Below are 21,581 nucleotides of genomic sequence, written 5' to 3'. Positions count from 1 at the left end.
GAAATGCTGCTCAGGACACTGCAACTCAAGATAGTGGGTTGGGTGGATGTGCAGAAACGCTGCCCCAGACACTGAGATCTGAAAACTAAGCACCTGCAGAAGTGCCGGCCCCTCTAGAACTCCGCCCTCTTCTCACTGAACCCCGCCCCCTCCTCACCTGCCCCTGAGACTCCTAAAAGCAGCTCCACCCACACCCTTTCTGGGAGAGCCTGTGCTCTAGAGCCCAAGTTCCAGCCTCCCCTTTCTTTGATGAAAGAAGAAAGCTTTCCTTGCAGCACGTGAGATATTTAAATTGTGGCATGCGAACTCTTAGTTGCAACATGTGGGATCTAGTTCTCTGACCAGGGATTGAACCCCACATGCCGCAACTAAAGATCCTGCATACCGCAATGAAGATTGAAGATCCATGTGCAACTCCTCAGACCCAGTGCAGCCAAACAAATAAAAAAATAAAGAAAAAGCTTTCTTTTGCTTCTGAAGGGAACTTGGTCTCATTCCATTTACTCAAACAATACTAGGCAAGAGGGCCCTTCTTGACCCAAAAAGGTCAGTAACAATACCCCCGTATACAAATATTTTTTTCAGAATGCATACACATATTCTAGAATAAATATTTGTAGAATTACATACATATTTTTAAATACATTTGCATAAGTGAAACATTATTCTTATTCACAATCATATTATTTCATGCTCCCAAATTTTCCCCTGGAAAGTCATTTCTCTCCCTTTAAATCCAGTCCACTTATTCAGGGTCCTGATAACTTTACCAAAATTAGAGCATGCTGAAGCTCTTATTTCACACACCTTCTAATTTTTTTATAATGGATAAAATGATCAATTTTTTCCTTTATCATGCAAAAAGAAAAAAAGCCATGTAAAAACCATACATTCACTTGAAGCACAGACACATGAATTAAATAAAAAGATGACTTTATTTTGTCTGAACTCAAAATCACACAAACCCAGTATGACAATACTCATCATAAGCTCATCAGAAGCTGTGCTGGCAGTCACATGTTTGACTAAAATATCAAAATATGCAAACAAATAGTTACATAAGGAATTCAGTTATTTCATTAGACCAATTATTTCAAAGCATAAGTGAAAAACAACACAGGGTATTCTTCTTTGGTGGAAAAGATTAAGAATAACTTTGCCTCTCTTTTACTCATCTCTTGGATAGTTTACTTACTCATCTCTAAAGCTGATTATTAATTTATCAAGAATACTAGTCTCTGGGTAAAATATAAGCAAAATCTCCTGTGGACTTCTCTGGTGCTAACCACATAACACCTTAATATTCAGACTTCCCACACTCTGTTGCAAAGTTTGTGTACTGCACAATGGCGCTGGGCTGACAGGCTGAGGGGTTTCTGAAATCCACTCATGTCCAGGAGCCAAGCTGGGGCTGTCAGGGCTGTATCTACCTACATCGAGGGGGTGCCTTGTCTTCATTAGCAGACGGCACCACAGCAGCTAATGGCAGACCTGTTCATCTTACTAAACATATCTAACCAGATACTTCTCCCTTTGAGTCTGAAAGTTTAGACTTCAGCCTAGAAACATTCTCAACAACCTAGCTATCCAGTCATGAACAATTACGCAGTTTCCAAAGCATTCCAACCTTGATTGCAAGCTGCTGCCAACTGAAGAATGTCTCTAGCCATCGGCTCTTCAAGGACTGAGTCGTTAGCCGCTGCAGTTGCTAACCTTTAACACACCCTGCCAGGAGTCTAGGGAGGAGACCAAGAATGAGGCTCTCTGTACTCTGGGAAAACTGACAGAACAGGCCTTCAAACAGTTAGATGTTTTTCAGGAGAAAAATCTTTATGAACCCAAACTTCTGCATCTTCCCGTACATAGAAAAACACTAAAATCATTAAGACATCTTTTCCTCATGACTAGCAGCAACTTTCTGGTGAAATGCAAGCCTGATTTCATGTACTCCCCTCACCAGAATCACATATATGCTGACTTTCCCCCTTACCTTCTTGGAACAGTTCCTCAGAGCCATCTAAGAGGCTGTATCTGGGGCTGTAGTCCTCAATAAGTCCCACAATAAAACTAAAACTCATAGCTCTCACATTGTGTATTTTTACGTCAGTTGACTCTGCTGAGGGAAAATTGTGTAGCTTCACACACACACACAAGATGCTTATGTATGGATGAAAATACATTTAGCCAGAAAACTGGTTTAGATACAGGAAAATATATATATATATTCTTCTTTTATGGGTGAGGTAATTGAGCTTAACAACCACATTCCACAAGAAGACATTTTGTCATATAAAATGGAAATACTCTCACAGTCAGAGAAAAGATAGCCTTTGCAGATTCTATGATGTCCTTAAATCCCCTCTTAGTAGCATCACTAGGATCTAACATTTGGATTTTATGACCCAAACAAAATTATTTCTTTATGTTCCAAAATTACCCTCTTTTGCCAGATATTTATGACTAATGTTTTGTATTCATTAAGTCCAAATGTCACAATTTTTTAAAATAAATAGATATAAATAATCTAATCCTTAAAATACCCAAGCTATTCTTCTGTGTCCTCAGGGAGCTTCCACAGCTTCTGTCTTTATAGAAGACAAAACAGGCTGTCAAGTATCTACCTTCTCATTTTCCATTTTCTAATTTCTTTCAATTGCCTCATTTGCTCAATGCTGTTCCAAAAATCAAAAATACCACATTTAGTAAAAATGTCCCCAATTGTTATCCAAAACTTAATTTTTCTCCTTTGATGGAAAATAATTCCACTGTTACTCCATCAACTATTGGAGAATTTGTAAAGGTTTAATTCTTTCATTTCTGACCACTATCCTTATTGTTGCTGTTTAGTCACTAAGTCATGTCTGACTCTCTGCAACCCCATGGACTATAGCCCACCAGGCTCCTCTGTCCATGGAATTTTTCCAGGCAAGGATACTGAAGTGGGTTGCCATTTTCTCCTCTAGAGGATCTTCTCCATCCCAGGATCAAACCTGCATCTTCTGCACTGGCAGGCAGATTCTTTACTGCTAAGCCACCAAGGAAGCCAGTATGCCACAGAGCACAAGTCAAATCATGAGACTCATGTACAGCAAGCTGAATGCCCTGCAGAAACAGAAATAGACTCAACTGCATAGTTTCAAAGGCCCACCTATATGAATCAATTAAAAAAAGAGCTCCATACTTTACTCTTCTGAGTACGAATTCAATTTCTGTCTCCACACTTCAGTATTAGTCCCTTTGCTCCCTCCAAAAGAGTGCAACAGGTATTCCCACTGTGCATACTTTTCTGGAGCTGATCCAGGGACATGGTGACACTTGCTCTGTATTAGCCTTCAGGTTACTGACAAAGACTTCTTCACCTTGTGTGAGCTTGGATGGAACTACTGTATGTGAAATACTGTTGCTAATGATAACTAGGGAGACACCTGGCATTTGCTCTCCAGTCCCCTGACATTCATGTTTCTACTTTGATTTTCTTGGTTCATACTCAAAGTTAGATTTTCTTGGTGGCACCCTGCCTGGCAGGAGAATCCTATCTGATCTGATGGAGTGATCCTGCAGGGAGCTGAGTCAAAGTAAGAGATAAATTTGATTCTTTGAAAACCCTGGCTCCATTAGAGCTAGAGTTGCTCCCTGCAGGAGCCTTCACTGGAAGGGATCCCACATAGATGGGTTGTATGCACATAGTATTTATGCATGCTACCTACTGACATGCATAAAATGCATGATCTGAGATTTACTCCAGTTTTAGAACACTCATGACACCTGACAAACATGTAGTAAAATCAGAATAAACAGCACTCACCTTTGCTGTTTCTATAATTATTTATAAGAAATTTCAAAGATGTCTTTTATGTTTCTCCCTTAGGAGAAGTGTGATTTTTTTTTAATGTGTTGGTTCTATAGAAGTTTGTAGAAATCCTCCTGGATTATGACCAGAGTAAAAATTAAAATGTATGTTTAAAGACATGGTTTTCTGAACCACATCAGAGAGGAAAGGACTTCACTAGTGGGCTGGATAACAGAAGAAACTAAATGTAAGAATGATAGCAAAAAAAAAAAAATGTAGCAGATTTATCATTCATGAGTACTTTTGTTCTTACTGATGTGTTTCAAGGAATGCTACAGTCAAATGATATGAGAAAACATTTCATTGAAATTTATTTGAACTGCAAGTGAAAAGACTAGATGATAACTTATTTAATATCAGAATTCTTGCAGTTTAGTTTGCCACCTCCCCCATTACAAGTACCCTCTGCCATCCCTCCCTGTCCTGGTCTGCCCTGGGAGGGCAGGGAAATGCTTCCCTATGGGAAATGCTTGACCTATGGGAAATGCTTCTTGTTTCTGGTGGTGTTTAACCACTGAGGAGCAGGGTGCTGGGAGGCTATGGGCAAGAATGGTCAGTTGTTAGTTGTGAGAACTTGGGCCACTTTACAAGGGACCCTAGATTCTGTGAAGTAAAGTGACCCAAGTTCTCACAACTAGCAATTAACCAATCTGAATGAATTAGTCCTACCCATATGGCAGAAAGTGAAGAACTAAAGAGCCTCTTGATGAAAGTGAAAGAGGAGAGTGAAAAAAGTTGGCTTAAAGCTCAACATTCAGAAGACTAAGATCATGGCATCCAGTGTCATCACTTCATGGCAAATGGATCGGGAAACAGTGGAAACAGTAGCTGACTTTATTTTTCTGGGCTCCAAAATCACTGCAGATGGTGACTGCAGCCATGAAATTAAAAGACACTTACTCCTTAGAAGGAAAATTATGACCAACCTAGACAGCATACTGAAAAGCAAAGACATTATTTTGTCAACAAAGGTCTGTCTAGTCAAGGCTGTGGTTTTCCCAGTGGTCATGTATGGATGTGAGAATTGGACTATAAAGAAAATTGAGCACAGAAGAATTGATGCTTTTGAACTGTGGTGTTGGAGAAGACACAGAGTCCCTTGGACTGCAAGGAGATCCAACCAGTCCATCCTAAAGGAAATCAATCCTGAATATTCATTGGAAGGACTGATGCTGAAACTAAAACTCCCATACTTTGGCCACCTGATGCAAACAGCTAATTCATTGGAAAAGACCCTGTGCTGGGAAAAATTGAGGGCAGGAGGAGAAAGGGACAACAGAGAATAAGATGGTTGGATGGCATCACCAACTCAATGGACATGGGTTTGGGTGGACTCTAGGAGTTGGTGATGGACAGGGAGGCCTGGCATGCTGTGGTTCATGGGGTCGCAAAGAGTCAGACACGACTGAGTGACTGAACTGAACTGAGGTCTCCTGATGCCCAGTCCAATTCTCAGCTCCTTTCAAAGTTCTGCATCAGTCTCTGGGTTACTAGCTTGTAAAATGGAGAGAAAAGTCAAGTATGTAAATTACACTGCAATGCAAATTTTATGTGTAAATTAATTTTGTATTTATTGATATATACTAAGAAGAACTTTGACATATATATGAAATCAGAAAGAAGGTTACTCAGGACACACAGCAAAGGGTTTCTTTTTGCCTTCATACATTCTGTGCTAATGTTATATGTCGGCACTCTAACTTTTCTACTGCAAGTATAATACATTTTTAAATGACTTGCTGTGCTTAGTCGCTCAGTCGCGTCCGACTCTTTGCGACCCCATGGACTGTAGCTGCCAGACTCCTCTGTCCATGGGGATTCTCCAGGCAAGCATACTGGAGTGAGTTGCCATGCCCTCCTTCAGGGGATTTTCCCAACCCAAGGATCAAATGCAGGTCTCCAGCATTGCAGGCAGATTCTTCCCATCTGAGCCACCAGGGAAGCCCCTTAAATGATGTAAATACCTAAATTATAACATATACTGATTTACTGATGTATCTAATAAAATGCTTTGAAATGGAGTGATATGCCTTTTAAATATAATTGAAGGGAATGAGGAGGAAGAAGTGAAGAGAAGTCAAAGTCGCTCAGTCGTGTCCGATTATTTGTGACCCCATGAACTATAGCCTGCCAGGCTCTTCTGTCCGTGGGATTCTTCAGGCAAGAATCCTAGAGTGGGTAGCCATTCCAGGGGATCTTCCCAACCAAGGGATCGAACCCAGGTCTCCTGCACTGCAGATGGATCCTCTACCATCTGAACTGCCAGATAAGCCCAAGAACACTGGAGTGGGTAGCCTATCCCTTCTCCATCAGATCTTCCCAACCCAGGAATCAAACTGGGGATTCCTGCATTGCAGGCGGATTCTTCATCAGCTGAGCTACCAGGGAAGCCCACCAAATGGACTCAAGAGTGACTGGGGGGACTTCCCTGTAGGTACAGTGGTTAAGAATCTGCCTGCCAGTGCAGGGGACATAGGTTCAATCTCTGGTCCGGAAAGATTCCACATGTCACAGAGCAGCTAAGCCCGTGCACAATCACTGAAGCCACATGCCTAAAGCCTGTTCTCCACCAACAAGAGAAGCCCAGGCCATGGGGAGCCCACTCTCTATGACCAGGGAGCAGCCCTGGGTCACCGAAACTAGTGGAAGTCCACGAGTAGCAAAACCAAAAATAAAGCATCAACAAATTTTTTTTTAAAAATATTTTAAAAGAGGACAAAAAGAAATGCTACCTTGAAAAAATAAAAGCAGAAAGTCTTTTTTTTTTTTTTTAAAGAATGTCTGGGGGAGTCTGAAGCCCTGATTTCTAGCTCTAGCCCCATCACTACATCACTACAGTTCTTTCCCTGGGTGTTAGTTTACACCTCTCCAAACAAAGGGGAGTCTCAGATGATTTACATTCTCTTTCATCTCCACTAGTCAATAATTCTACAAAAGAGAGAATTAAGTCAAGAGCCCCTCCTCCAGTTCAGTCACTAGTAAAATAGAGACATTTTTTCAAATACTTGTTGATGTGTCTTTTATACTTTTGTTTAAATTTTACAAATACAAATAAAAGGAGAAAATTCAATGACTATTTCCTCACTAATGCTGGAGTTCCTGAGAAATAAAATGTTGAAAATGCAGTTCTTTTGTCTCCTAGCTAGTCTAATAAGACTATAATTGTAGAGTAATTTTTCTTAATGCTTTCAGATAATTAACCACTTTCAGGATCTTCTAAGGGTTGTCTACAATTTCAAGGTTCTACAAATTAAGGCATCCATGTACTTCTGTTAAAAATTCCTTTTTTCAACATGCAAATAATTATATATTTTATGATTAAATATCCATTTCCAATCTTTCCTAACAGTTTTCATAACTGTTAAATAAATTGTTAATAATTGTGTGAAAATAGGGGTAAATCCAGTGTTATTACTGCATACCACAGTGAGCTTGATCGAGTTACTTCATTTCTTGTGTCTTGATTTTCTCATCTTTAACACAGAATGGGGACATCCCTGGCTGTCCAGTGGTTAAGACTCTGAGCTTCCAGTGCCAAGGGGCCCGGGTTTGATCCCTGGTTGGGGTAGCAGGATCTCACAAGCTTTGTGGTACTGGCCAAAAAAAAAACAAAAACCAATGAAGGTTTGCTATTATGAATTAAAATGAGATAATACAAGGAAAATTGTTCTGAATACAGCACCAGTTTTATCCAAGATAGTTAGTTACTGTTTGCTTTTTTTTAGTACATAGCACAATGCCTGACCAAATTAAGTAGCCATAAATACTTTATCAATGAATAGATGGTTGAATGAATAAATGATAACCAGTTCAGTTCATTTCAGTCACTCAGTCGTGTGCGACTCTTTGCAACCAGCATGATATATTCTGCATATAAGTTAAATAAGCAGGGTGACAATATACAGCCTTGACATACTCCTTTCCCAGTTTGGAACCAGTCTTTTGTTCCATGTCAGGATCTAACGGATACTTCTTGACCTGCATATAGATTTATCAGGAGGCAGGTAAGGTAGTCTGGTATTCCCATCTCTTGAAGAATTTTCCACAGTTTGTTGTGATCCACACAGTCAAAGGCTTTGGTGTAGTCAATAAAGCAGAAATAGATGTTTTTCTGGAATTCTCTTGCTTTGTTTATGATCCAACAGATGTTGGCAATGTGATCTCTGGTTCCTCTGCCTTTTCTAATTCCAGCTTGAGCATCTAGCAGTTCATGGTTCATGTACTATTGAAGTCTTGCTTGGAAAATTTTGAGCATTACTTTGGTAGCGTGTGAGATGAGTGGAATTGTTTGGTAGTTTGAACATTCTTTGGCATTGCCTTTCTTTGGGATTAGAATGAAAACTGGCCTTTTCCAGTCCTGTGGCCACTGCTGAGTTTTCCAAATTTGCTGCCATATTGAGTGCAGCACTTTCACAGCATCATCTTTCAGGATTTGAAATAACTCAACTGGAATTCCAACATCCCCACAAGCTTCATTTGTAATGATGCTTCCTAAGGCCTACTTGACTTCCCATTCCAGGATGTCTGGCTCTAGGTGAGTGATCACACCATCGCGGTTATCTGGGTCATGAAGATCTTTTCTGTATAGTTCTGTGTATTCTTGCCACCTCTTCTTAATATCTGCTGCTTCTGTTAGGTCCATACCATTTCTGTCCATTATTGCACTCATCTTTGCATGAAATGTTCCCTTGGTATGTCTAAGTTTCTTGAAGAGATCTCTAGTCTTTCCCATTCTATTGTTTTCCTCTATTTCTTTGCATTGATCACTGAGGAAGGCTTTCTTATCTCTCCTTGCTGTTCTTTGGAACTCTGCATTAAAATGGGTATACATTTCCTTTTCTCCTTTACCTTTAACTTCTCTTCTTTTCTCAGCTACTTATAAGACCTACTCAGATAACGATTTTGCCTTTTTGCATTTTTTTTTTTCTTGGAGCTGGTCTTGATCACTGCCTCCTATACAATGTCAGGAACCTCCATCCATAGTTCTTCAGGCACTCTATCAGATCTAATCCCTTGAATCTATTGGTCACTTCCACTGTATAATCATAAGGGATTTGATTTAGGTCATACCTAAATGGTCTAGTGGTTTTTCTTACTTTCTTCAATTTAAGTCTGAATTTGGCAATAAGGAGCTCATGATCTGAGTCACAGTCAGTTCCCAGTCTTATTTTTGCAAACTGTTTAGAGCTTCTCCATCTCTGGCTACAAAGATATAATCAATCTGATTTTGGTATTGACCATCTGGTGATGTCCATGTGTAGAGTCTTCTCTTGTGTTGTTGGAAGAGGGTGTTTGCTATGACCAGTGCGTTCTCTTGGCAAAACTCTGTTAGGCTTTGCCCTGCTTTATACACCAAGGCCAAATTTGCCTGTTATTCCAGGTATCTTTTGACTTCCTACTTTTGCATTCTAGTCCCCTGTAATGAAAAGGACATCTTTTTTGGGTCTTAGTTCTAGAAGATATTGTAGGTCTTCATAGAACCATGCAACTTAAACTTCTTCAGCATTAGTGGTTGGGATATAGACTTAGATTACCGTGATATTGAATGGTTGCCTTGGAAATGAACAGAGATCATTCTTTCATTTTTGAGATTGCAAGAAAGATAACTACTGCCCTTCAGATTCTCTGTTGAGATTTAGACTGGTGCCACAAGAGCTGATGTCACCCATCTAGATCTCCCATGTGGAGGTTGATCATTATCTTAGTTAACTGTGTTAAGGACCATTATGTTAAAAATGCTAATGGATGTGCAGTACTACAAGTCATTTTTTAAGATACTCAAGTAGTTCTAACCTAATTTTAGTTGTCAATAATCAATAATAATTTAATGTGTTCTCATGAGAGCACCTAGCAGAGATACACAATAACCTATCAATGGAAACACTTTCCTTTTCTTTTTTTTTTTTCCTTCTCTTCCCTAAAGAAGTTCATATTTTAGTGGATGCATCAGTCAGTATAATCTAACCTATATTGTGGTTTAAAAAAAATCTCCAAATTTTAGTCTTAAAACAACTAAACTTTATTTTTTACTTAGGGTACATGTCTATTAAAAGTCTCTTAGGAGCTCTGCTCCTTGCAGTTATTCATGGGCCCAGGATGATAGAGCAGGTATCATCTCAGCCATTTCCAGTTGTTATACTAAGGGGTATCATTCTGGAAGGTCTCACATTTGCAACTAGATGCACCACCTTAGAAGTGACATGCCTCTCATCTGCTTACAGCTCACTGATCAGAACTAGCCACATGGCCCTAGCCAATGACAACAGCCTAGGAAGCACAATCCTACCACGTCCCCAGAATGCAGAGAAGCAGAAATATGTGGGAAGATCCACAAATGACTATCATAGAGACATAAACAGTGAGTGTTTGGAACGAACTAACTCTATCCTTAACTCACTCAAGTCACTGAGAAATCTTGCTTCAAGCCATATTTATTCTGAGGAGAAAGAAGCAAGATTGGGGAGAGAGATGATTAGGAAAAATGGGGAAAGGGAGAAAGAAGAGAAAGATAAAAACATCAGGAAGCAAAGCAGGAAGGTAGAAAAGGAACAAATCAAAGAAAATACAATTATTCCAAAATATTCATCATCAATGAAAGGGTATGTGAGCTCTAGAATTTTTAGAGACTTCAGTTTCTCTTTGAAATTTCCAAAATTACTAAGGTTTTTGGATTTTCTATTTATTGTTTCCTAATAAAATGGCAAAAAATTATTATTTGAACATTTAACCATTTTCAGTGATTTCAGAGACATCATACTGTAGGATAGTTATTTTTATCTCTAAGACCAAACCTGAGGCGGGAAGTTTAATAAGAAACTATTCCACTAGTGTAGTGAGTTGGATCACAGAATGGAGGAGGGCAGAAAGGTAAACGGGAAGGAAGCAGAGTGAAAAGAAATAATACAGCAGACAATATGGTCCCAAGAAAATGATCCAAGAATGAGAAAACCCTGACCCCTAGGTTGGTAAAATAAAGTAGCAGAGAGCTTTCAGTTTGTGAGTTCTCTGACCTTTTTTAGGAATGGACTATTTACACTTTGGATGACATTCCAGATGGTTTCAAAGCCATGACAGTCATCAGAGCAAGAGGTTAAAGATGGTGAAGAAGGAATCGAATTTTCCCAGGACTTGCTCAGAATCCAGGGCTCAGTCAGGAAAGGAAGCTGTGCTGAAGTCACCTGTGCCAGCACCTGCTGGGGGAGCCCCAGGAGCAAGATGTGGAAGAAGGACTTCAACCTGCAACCTTGGTGATTGCCAGGTGTAGCAGATGGCACTTGCTGGACATGGATGCCCATTAGCCCGGAACACCTACTCACAAAGAACCACCTGGCAGTGTTCATTATTACTCCCTAGGTTCAGCTAATCTGGGCAGCCTCAGGAAGCACAAAAATCACACACAAAAAAATATTACATTAAGTTTATTACAATTCCCCCATTGCATAGTAAGTTCTTAATTCCCGGATATATGTTTTCTAAATCTGTATTTCATTGTTGTGTCTCTACTTTTCCTGAAAAGATTTCTGTATAATTCTCAAGTATTTAAGTATTCAAAGTAAAATATTATTTTGGAGGTAAGAGTTCCATTCTTTTGCTGGAAGAAAACTTTTCCTGGGAAGAAGTTTTTGGCAGCTGGTCCCCTGACAAACATCTAAAGAGCCAATTACTGCGTGTAATTTTAAAAGCTGAAAAACAAATGATGATGTTATGGGTTCATTACCCTCATAGCATTGTCAATGTGTTCTCAGAGAATCCTGGGAGCGGGTAGAGGGTGGGGGAAGACTGTTCCTGGGAATCTCCCCCAGGGAAAGTCTCTGTGAATATTTTCCCTTGAACTGTGTTACTAATTCAGCCCTGGGCAGAGCCCTGAAATGCTGGCACAACCCGCGGAAAGGGGTTCCTCCTCCAGCTCTCCTTCTGACTCCATCCCCACTCCCCAGCTCCCACATGTGACTCCTGCTGGGGACCCTGCCTCAGGTTGGCAAAGCCTGAGCGTGGCTGTCAGAGAATCACACTTCCCCACCCTCCGAGGGCACTGCCCACAGGCCTGCCATATGCTGCTAGATCCAGGAAAGAGCCTCTGCCTACAATTATGAAATATGAATTCTCTGAAAATTCCATTGTCAAATGCTCCTGGAGCAAATCAACTTGGGGTGAAGTTTTCAAAATGTTCTGCTCACCCCACCCCCAGCACTGTGTACAAGAAAAGGAGCAGATGGGTTGACATTTGAAATGTCATTGCTTTATTCTATCCAGTTTCCTCACTCATAACCATGAGATACTAAAGAGCAGAAGAGAATATTCTCTAGACCATGATCAGTTCAGTTCAGTTCAGTTTAGTCACTCAGTCGTGTCCGACTCTTTGCGACCCCTTGAATCACAGCATGCCAGGCCTCCCTGTCCATCACCAACTCCCGGAGTTTACTCAAACTCATGCCCATTGAGTCGGTGATACCATCCAGCCATATCATCCTCTGTCGTCCCCTTCTCCTCCTGCCCCCAATTGCTCCCAGCATCAGTGTCTTTTCCAATGAGTCAACTCTTCGCATGATATTCGAATGATATTCGACCATGATACTAGGCCATAATTATTTAAGGGCCTGGGGCCTGAAGTGGAAGCACATATTTACATTGTGTGAGATAATTTTCTTAGATGATTAGTGAGAAACTTTGGCCACTGGTAGGGAATATTTAATTACTGTCCCCATAACTAGGCCAAAAAATATTTACTGTGCACCCACTCAGCTCACTACCATCTGTAGAGGATACAAAGATTCACAGCTCCTGATTTTTAAGACACAACATTCTTTGGAAGATAAAACATATTCTAAAAAAATCTCTGATCCAGGGATTTATATGCAAATTTTTAGAGATATATGTCAGTGAAAGTTCTAAAGAAGGTGAGATTCCATTCAGCAAGGCCAATGGAACAGCTTCAGAGAGTAGCCGAACAGAGCCGGGCTGGGGTTCCCAATCGAGAAATCCAAAGCCCTCTGCACAGCCCGCCGGCCCCTACTCAGCTTGGCTGCTACCCCTTTGCCTTCATCCAGTATCAGCCTCTCTGAGCCCACACTATCCCTACACTCTGCACTTCTCTCCATGCCTGGCACCTGCAAGTCTTCCCAGCTTCGGCAACTCTACACTTGTCTTCCAGGAGTGTGATGTCTCACGTTCTGGATATGGACAAGCCCTCTTGGTCAGGTCTCAGGCCACATGTCTGCTCAGTTCCTTTCTCTCTCCTCTTTACTAGTTGGCTTTCTCTACTTCTTCACAGTTTCTACTCTTCATGATGGTGTCCAGCTTGTGGCTGGATTCAGTATGATGTGGTTCCAGATTGGGCTTGACATGATCCTCGTTCCAGCCACAAACTGACATAACAGTCTTCATGTCTCTTGGCTTGAATTCTCAGAATAGGCCTTCCTACCTAACATTAGAATATGTGCCTTGCTGGCCCAGGTGCTCACAGTAATGAGGTTGGGGGTTATGGTTGGATAAGATTATAAAAAAGCCTACAAGGAGGGAAGGTGATCAATCTTGTTCCATATTCTAGTTCTACTGAAATATTTTCTTATTTCATTGCTTAATTATTTCATAAATTCTATTAGTTTTAATTAGTTTTAAGGGGACTTATCTGGTAGCTCAGATGGTAAATCTGCCTGCAATACAGGAGACCCGGGTTTGATTCCTAGGTCAGGAAGATCCCCTGGAGAAGGGAATGGCTACCCACTCTAGTATTCTGGCCTGAGGAATTCCAAGGACAGAGGACCCTGGTGGGCTACAGTCTATGGGGTTGCAAAGAGTTGGACACAACTACGTGACTTAACACACACACACAACACACACACATATTAGTTTTAAAGTATACTCCTTGGGTTTCTGAATATTCAAATGTATCATCTAAATATAATAATTTGGTTTCCTTTGCGTTTCTTTGTGTGTTTCTTGATCAACCCACAGGAGGATAAATAATAATACTATGCTTCTGAATATGCTACAATACTTAAATAAATTAATACAAAGCCCTTAGGACAGTATTTAGCACAGCACATTCGAATATTTATTATTGTTATAATAATAATATTATTGCTAATTTTCATGGTATGGTATTTTGTAGGACTTTAAAATTGGAAATAAGATACAGGATATTGGTACTGTAAGGATACCAGGTAGAAGAACTTTACAGAAATATAAACATATAAGATGTGATAAAATTTTTAAATGTTAAACTATAAGCAGGTGATTTTATTATATGCACTGAGAGAAATACCAAATTTATTTATTTATTGGCCTCACCTCATGGCTTGTGGGATCTTAGTTCACCAGCTAGGAATCAAAACTGAGGCCCTAGCAGGGAGATTGCCAAATCTTAAAAGTGGGTGACAGGGAATCCCCAAGAAATACTAAATTTAAAAACTCATTTTACATGTGTCCACTGAACAATATTTCTCAGGAAAATATTTACTCCCTTTCCTACTTCTTCCAACCATTACAATAAACATTCACAAAGCACTTATTACATACCAGGCTTTAACCCACATGATAAGCATCTTAGATGAGGTTCTACCCGAAACAGACCCTTAGGTAAAAGGTATGAATGTAAAGAGTCTGAGTGAACTTGAATGATTCCCGAAAGTACCAGTAAGAGGAGTAGGGAAGTGAGATGAGGAGGAAAGGAAGGTAATAAAAGGGGTTACATGCAGGTTACCACTCAGGACAATGGGGCTCAATCCCACCAAGAACTCTGGGAGCCAGTGTAGGCCATGTCTCAGAGTCACTTCAACCCAGGGGCAAGGCTGCTATCTCCTGGGCACTTCCTGCCTGTCTTGCACGTAGGCCAGTGGACTCCTGTCACTAGAGAAAACGCCAAAGGCCAAAAGTCAACAAGCTAACAGTTGGGAGCACTCTGGTGGACATTCAGAGGACATATGGACCCGACAATGACAGCATAAGCTATCATCAAGATTCAAAGATGATTTCACTCTTCAGAACACTCCTAGCTCTATGGAGAAATTAATGAGAAAAAAATTCTATGAAGTACCTAAATGCTTGTGACATATTTCCTGCAGAGTATTTAATAAATTGCCTAGACACTTTTATAAGCTTACAATTAAAAAGGGAACCATGAAAAATAGCTCCTTAAACAGCTTACTGAGAGTCCATGGGCTAGGATTATATACAATTTAAGATAAAACTGAATTTTTGCAAATTATTCACCACTACAAATATTAGCTATCTCTTATGGTTACTTATGGGAAAGTTAAAGAAAATAAAGAAGATACAAAACTCTTAAGACAGTGCCTAACTCATATAATCATTTAATATGTGCTTATGAACTATAAGCTGCATATATGCTCATAGTTCAAATAATAATAGAGTAAAAATAAAATAATATTAGTACATGCAAGTGATATGTGGTAAACTGTATCACTGTTCAGAAATATTTACTGACTCTCCCTAACAGGAAGATACTTTAGGCTTGACCATGTGATTGTTTCAGTCCATGAAATGTAGGTGGAATTAACATGAAACACATTCAGAAAAAAGTTGAGGCATCATTTGGTCCACCATTGCTCTCTTCTCTCTTCTATAAGGTACGATCAGCACATGCCAGATCCATACCACTCTTTCATCCTGCATTTCAGCATGAAGACAAGATAGGCCATCAAGTTGACCCAGGGTGTAAAATGAGCAAGAAATAATATTGTTATTGAACGCCACTAAGATTTAGGGGCTGTTTATTATTGAAAAATAACTCAAACTAAGCTGACTGATAGAACATGAATGGGGAAAAAACCACATTCATGCTTATAATACATATTCTAAATTCTCTGAATGCAAAGGGAAGTTAGAAATCATCTAGTCAAACTAGGAGGTTCTAATGTCCTTGGAGAAGAAGGGAAAAAAGTAAGTAGCTATAAGTATAAGCCATGGTTCTCATAACTATCTGTCCTAGTGTCCTGTATTTAGAAAAATTAGTTCTTTAATATGCTAAAATGAAATTCATGTCATGACCCAGTAACCATATAACTTCAAAAAAAATTATAAGCTATATGCTAAATATAAGAAGGAGAAATGTTAATAAAATGAGAATAATTTACAAGGTAATATATATTTCAACATTACTATAACATGTGTTTCAATATGTGTGAACATACTTGAAGACATCTACATAATTCAAATAAAGAAGACAATGAAAGTTCAGAAAATTCAGGCTACTGGGTAGCCACTTGGATCTCTGAACAGAAATCATGTCTTAAGCCTCATGTCTTAGCAGTGAATAGAAATCAGTGATAAGACATATAATAACAGCAGAACTGTTAACATGACAAAGAAAAACTAATCTTAACTAAGGTGGCAGCAACATAATTAAGATAAATTACAGACTGTCCATAAAAGAAAATACAAAAATATATTTTTTTCACAAATAAGCTGGACCTGACTTATAACTTATTTCAGAATAATTCACTTTTTATAACATATTATGGAGAGTAAAAAAATATTATCACAGAAAACATATGTCATTTTAAAGTTTCAAACATATGAATGCATAATTATATCTCTTATATACAAAAAGTCCTTGGGCATACAATGGAGTACTGCTCAGCAATAAAAAGGAACAAACTACTGATACAAGTAACAATTTAGTTGAATCTTAAAAGCGTTATCCTGAGTAAAAGACAAAAACCATATTGACCTTGTCAGAAAACAGATTACTCACTGTCAAGGGTTCAGAGTAGGGGAAGGTTATGACTAAAGCAGCATTTTGAGGGAGTTTTTCGAATAATGGAACTTTTCTGTTTCCTGATTATAGTGGTGGTCACACTGAAGCTATCTATGTGTTAAAACCATACTACCAAAAAAAAAAAAAAAAACTACCGTCAATTATAAAAAAAAAATCATTGTATAAGTCAAGGTTCTTTACAGAAACAGAAACCACAGGATGGTGTGTGTATGTTTGTTACAAAGAATGGATCACTTGATTATGGAGGATGACAAGACCAAAGCAGCAGTGTGAGCTGGCAATCTGGAGACCAAGGAAAGTCAATGGTACAGGTGAATTATGAAGACAGTCTGCAGAAGAATTTCCTTTTGCTCAGGGAGGCTGGTCTTTTTGTTCTATTCAGAACTTCAACTTCTTAGATAAGGCCCACTCACATTATGAAGAACAATCTGTCTTACCCCCAATTCACCAGTTTAAGCATTAATCCAATTCAAAATCACCCTGCATAAAATTAACCATCACAATCATGGGAGTCACATTCTTCAATAAGCAATGGAAAATTGATGGTGGAATGGAAAAAAGAAAAAGTAATATAACAAGTCACAGTCAAGCCAAGAAGCACCACAATCATAAATAAACAAATTATTTACATGTAATTTTCATGATTCTTATCATCTGACTTCAATATTTAAAGAGTATGTGATGGAAAAAAAGAATTTTTTAAACAAATTTTATTCACAAAACTTCATATTTTTTCATAATATTCTGTCTATCTACTCATTTAATAATGTTAATTTAAAGTGTCCATGCTTAGTAGCTCAGTCGTGTCTGACTGACCCCAGTCATATTTGTAACCCCATAGACTGTAGAGCCTGCCAGACTCCTCTGTCCATGGGATTTTCCAGGCAAGAATACAGGAGTGGGTTACCCACTGCTGTTTCCCACTACAGGGGATCTTCCAACCCAAGATCGAACCCACATCTCTTGTGTCTCCTGCACTGGCAGGTGGATTCTTTACCACGGCACCGCCTGGAAGCCCATTAATTCTAAGGCAGTCTGTTAAGGAAATCTCTAATTTTTGAATCTTATCACAGATAGTCTTTGCATCACACAGTCCTTGCTTCACTACGTTAACTGAAACCATGCATTTCAGAATCATGCAGAGGGAGGCCACAGCTCCACTATGCACAAGTTTCAATTAACATGGGTGCTGTGTAAAGCAAGGACTGCCTGTATGTATTGACTGTGACAGATACAAAACAAACTGAAATATGTGTACCTGTTAGCAGTCCTGATACCACAAATAGCATTGTTGTCAGTCAAGTGAGCTTCTAAAATTGCAAATCACTCTTGGGAAATTTTCAAACAAAACAAAGAACAATATCTTATTGGTTTTCATGGTGTTTGCATGCCTGGGAAATTTGATATATATTAAAAATATACAAAAAATACTTTATATGTATATCCCTAGATGCCTGTCTGGTAAATGTCAGTAGCAACTGACAAATCCCTTCCTACATATTGTGATAAACAAATATTCCCCACAAATTACCAAAATGCTTCTAAAGAAGCAGAATACTCTCAAATGAAACCATTTCTTACAGCATTAAATGCATGCATGCTAAGTGACTTCAGTAGTGTTGGACTCTTTGCAACCCTATGGACTGGGGCCCTCCAGGTTCCTCTGTCCATGGGATTCTCCAGGTAAGAATACTGGAGTGGATTAACAAATTGGAAGATAAAAACCATATTATTATCTCCATAAATGCAGAGAAAGTCTTTGACAAAATTCAACACCCATTTATGATAAAAACTCTCCAGAAAGCAGGCATAGAAGGAGTAAACACCAACATAATAAAAGCTATATATCATAAACCCACAGCAAACATTATCCTCAATGCAAACAAATTGAAAGCATTTCCTCTAAAGTCAGGAACAAGATAAGGGTGCCTACTCTCACCTCTACTACTCAACAGAGTTTTGGAAGTTTTAAAAATAGCAAACAGAGAAGAAAAGTAAATAAAAGGAATCCATATTGGAAAAGAAGTAAAACTCTCGCTGTTTGCAGATGACATAATACTCTACATAGAAAACCGTAAATACACCACCAGAAAACTGCTAGAACTAATCAATGAATATAGTAAAGTTGCAGGATATAAAATTAATATACAGAAATCCCTTGCATTCCTATACACTAACAATGAGAAAACAGAGAAATTAAGGAAACAATCCCATTCACCATTGCAATGAAAAGAATAAAATACTTAGGAATAAATTTATGTAAAGAAGCAAAAGACCTATATATAGAAAACTATAAAACACTGATGAAAGAAACCAAAGATGACACAGATAAATGGAGAAATATACCATGTTCCTGGATCAGAAGAATCAATATAGTGAAAAATGAGTATATTACCCAAAGCAATCTATAGGTTCAAGGCAATCCCTATCAAGCTACCAATGATATTTTTCACAGAACCAGAACAAATAATTTCACAATTTGAATGGAAATACAAAAACCTCAAATATTCAAAGCAATTTTGAGAAAGAAGAATGGAACTGGAAGAATCAACCGGCTTGACTTCAGACTATACTACAAAGCTACAGTCATTAAGACAGTATGGTACTGGAACAAAGATAGAAATATACAGATCAGTGGAACAAAATAGAAAGCCCAGAGATGAATCCACACACCTATGGACACCTTATCTTTGACAAAGGAGGTAAAAATATACAATGTAAAAAAGATAATCTCTTTAACAAGTGGTGCTTGGAAAACTGGTCAACCACCTGTAAAAGAATGAAACTAGAAAGAACACTTTCTAACACCATACACAAAAATAAACTCAAAATGGATTAAAGATCTAAATGTAAGACCAGAAACTATAAAACTCCTAGAGGAAAACATAGGCAGAACACTCTCTGACATAAATCACAGCAAGACCCACTATGACCCACTCCCAGAGTAATGGAAATAAAAGCAAAAATAAACAAAAGGGACCTAATTAAACTTAAAAGCTTTTGAACAATGAAGGAAACTGTAAGCAAAGTAAAAAGACGGCCTTCAGAACAGGAGAAAATAATAGCAAGCAAAGCAACTTACAAAGAATTAATCTCAAAAATATACAAGCAGTTTATGCAGCTCAATACCAGAAAAATAAACAACCCACTCAAAAAATGGGCCAAAGAACTAAACAGACATTTCCCCAAAGAAGACATACAGATGGCTAACAAACACATGAAAAGATGCTCGACATCACTCATTATCAGAGAAATGCAAATCAAAACCACAATGAGGTACCATCTTATGCTGGTCAGAATGGTTGCTATCAAAAAGTCTACAAAGAATAAATGCTGGAGAGGGTGTGCAGAAAAGGGAACCCTCTTACACTGTTGGTGGGAATGTAAACTAGTACAACCACAATGGAAAACAGTGTGGAGATTCCTTAAAAAACTGGAAATAGAACTGCCATATGACCCAGCAATCCCACTACTGGGCATACACACTGAGGAAACCTGAATTGAAAGAGACACATGTACCCCAATGTTCATCGCAGCACACTTTACAATAGCTAGGACATGGAAGCAACCTAGATGTCCATAGGCAGATGAATGGATATGAAAGTTGTAGTATACACACACAATGGAATATTACTCAGCTATTAAAAAGAACACATTTGAGTCAGTTCTAATGAGGTGGATGAAACTGGAGCCTATTATACAGAGTGAAAGTCAGAAAGAAAAACACCAATACAGTATATTAATGCATATATGTGGAATTTAGAAAGATGGTAATGGGCATCTGGGTTGCTTCCATGTCCTGGCTATTATAAACAGTGCTGCGATGAACATTGGGGTGCACGTGTCTCTTTCAGATCTGGATTCCTCAGTGTGTATGCCTAGAAGTGGTATTGCTGGGTCATATGGCAGTTCTATTTCCAGTTTTTTAAGAAATCTCCACACTGTTCTCCATAGTGGCTGTACTAGTTTGCATTCCCACCAACAGTGTAAGAGGGTTCCCTTTTCTCCACACCCTCTCCAGCATTTATTGCTTGTAGACTTTTGGATAGCAGCCATCCTGACTGGCGTGTAATGGTACCTCATTGTGGTTTTGATTTGCACTATATGCAAAACAGAAAAAGAGACACAGAAGTACAGAACAGACTTTTGAACTCTGGGGGAGAACGTGAGGGTGGGATGTTTTGAAAGAACAGCATGTATACTATCTATGGTGAAACGGACCACCAGCCCAGGTGGGATGCATGAGTCAGGTGCTCTTGCCTGGTGCACTGGGAGGACCCTGAGGAGTCGGGTGGGGAGGGAGGTGGGAGGGGAGATCGGGATGGGGAATACGTGTAACTATATGGCTGATTCATGTCAATGTATGACAAAACCCACTGAAATGTTGTAAAGTGATTGGCCTCCAACTAATAAAATAATATTTAAAAAAAAAAAAAAAAAGAAAGATGGTAATGATGACCCTATATGCAAGATAGCAAAAGAGACACAGATATAAAGAACAGACTTTTGGACTCTGTGGGAGAAGGAGAGGGTGAGATGATTTGAGAGAATAGCATTGAAACATGTATATTACCATATGTGAAACAGATGACCAGTCTAAGTTCAATGCCTGAAATAGGGCACTCAAAGCCAGTGCATTGGGACAACCCAGAGGGGTGGGATGGGAAGTGAGGTAGCAGGGGGGTTTGGGATGGGGGAACACATGTACACCTATGGCTGATTTATGTCAATGTATGGCAAAACCACCACAATTTATAAAGTAACTAGCCTCTGATTAAAATAAATTAATTTTTTAAAAATGAAATGGGTTGCCATGCTCTCCTCCAGGGAATTTTCCCAATCCACAGACTGAACCCACCATCTCTTATGTCTGCCACATTGGCAGATGGGTTCTTTACCAGTAGTACTACTTTGGAAGCCCCTTTTCTTATTGCTACTTTACACCAAAACCAATAACCCCCATAAACTTGACTCTTAAGCTAATAAGAGGAG

The sequence above is a fragment of the Muntiacus reevesi genome, chromosome 16 (assembly GCF_963930625.1).
Source record: "Muntiacus reevesi chromosome 16, mMunRee1.1, whole genome shotgun sequence".
NCBI lineage: Eukaryota > Metazoa > Chordata > Mammalia > Artiodactyla > Cervidae > Muntiacus > Muntiacus reevesi.
Note: the sequence above shows the minus strand (reverse complement) of the source record.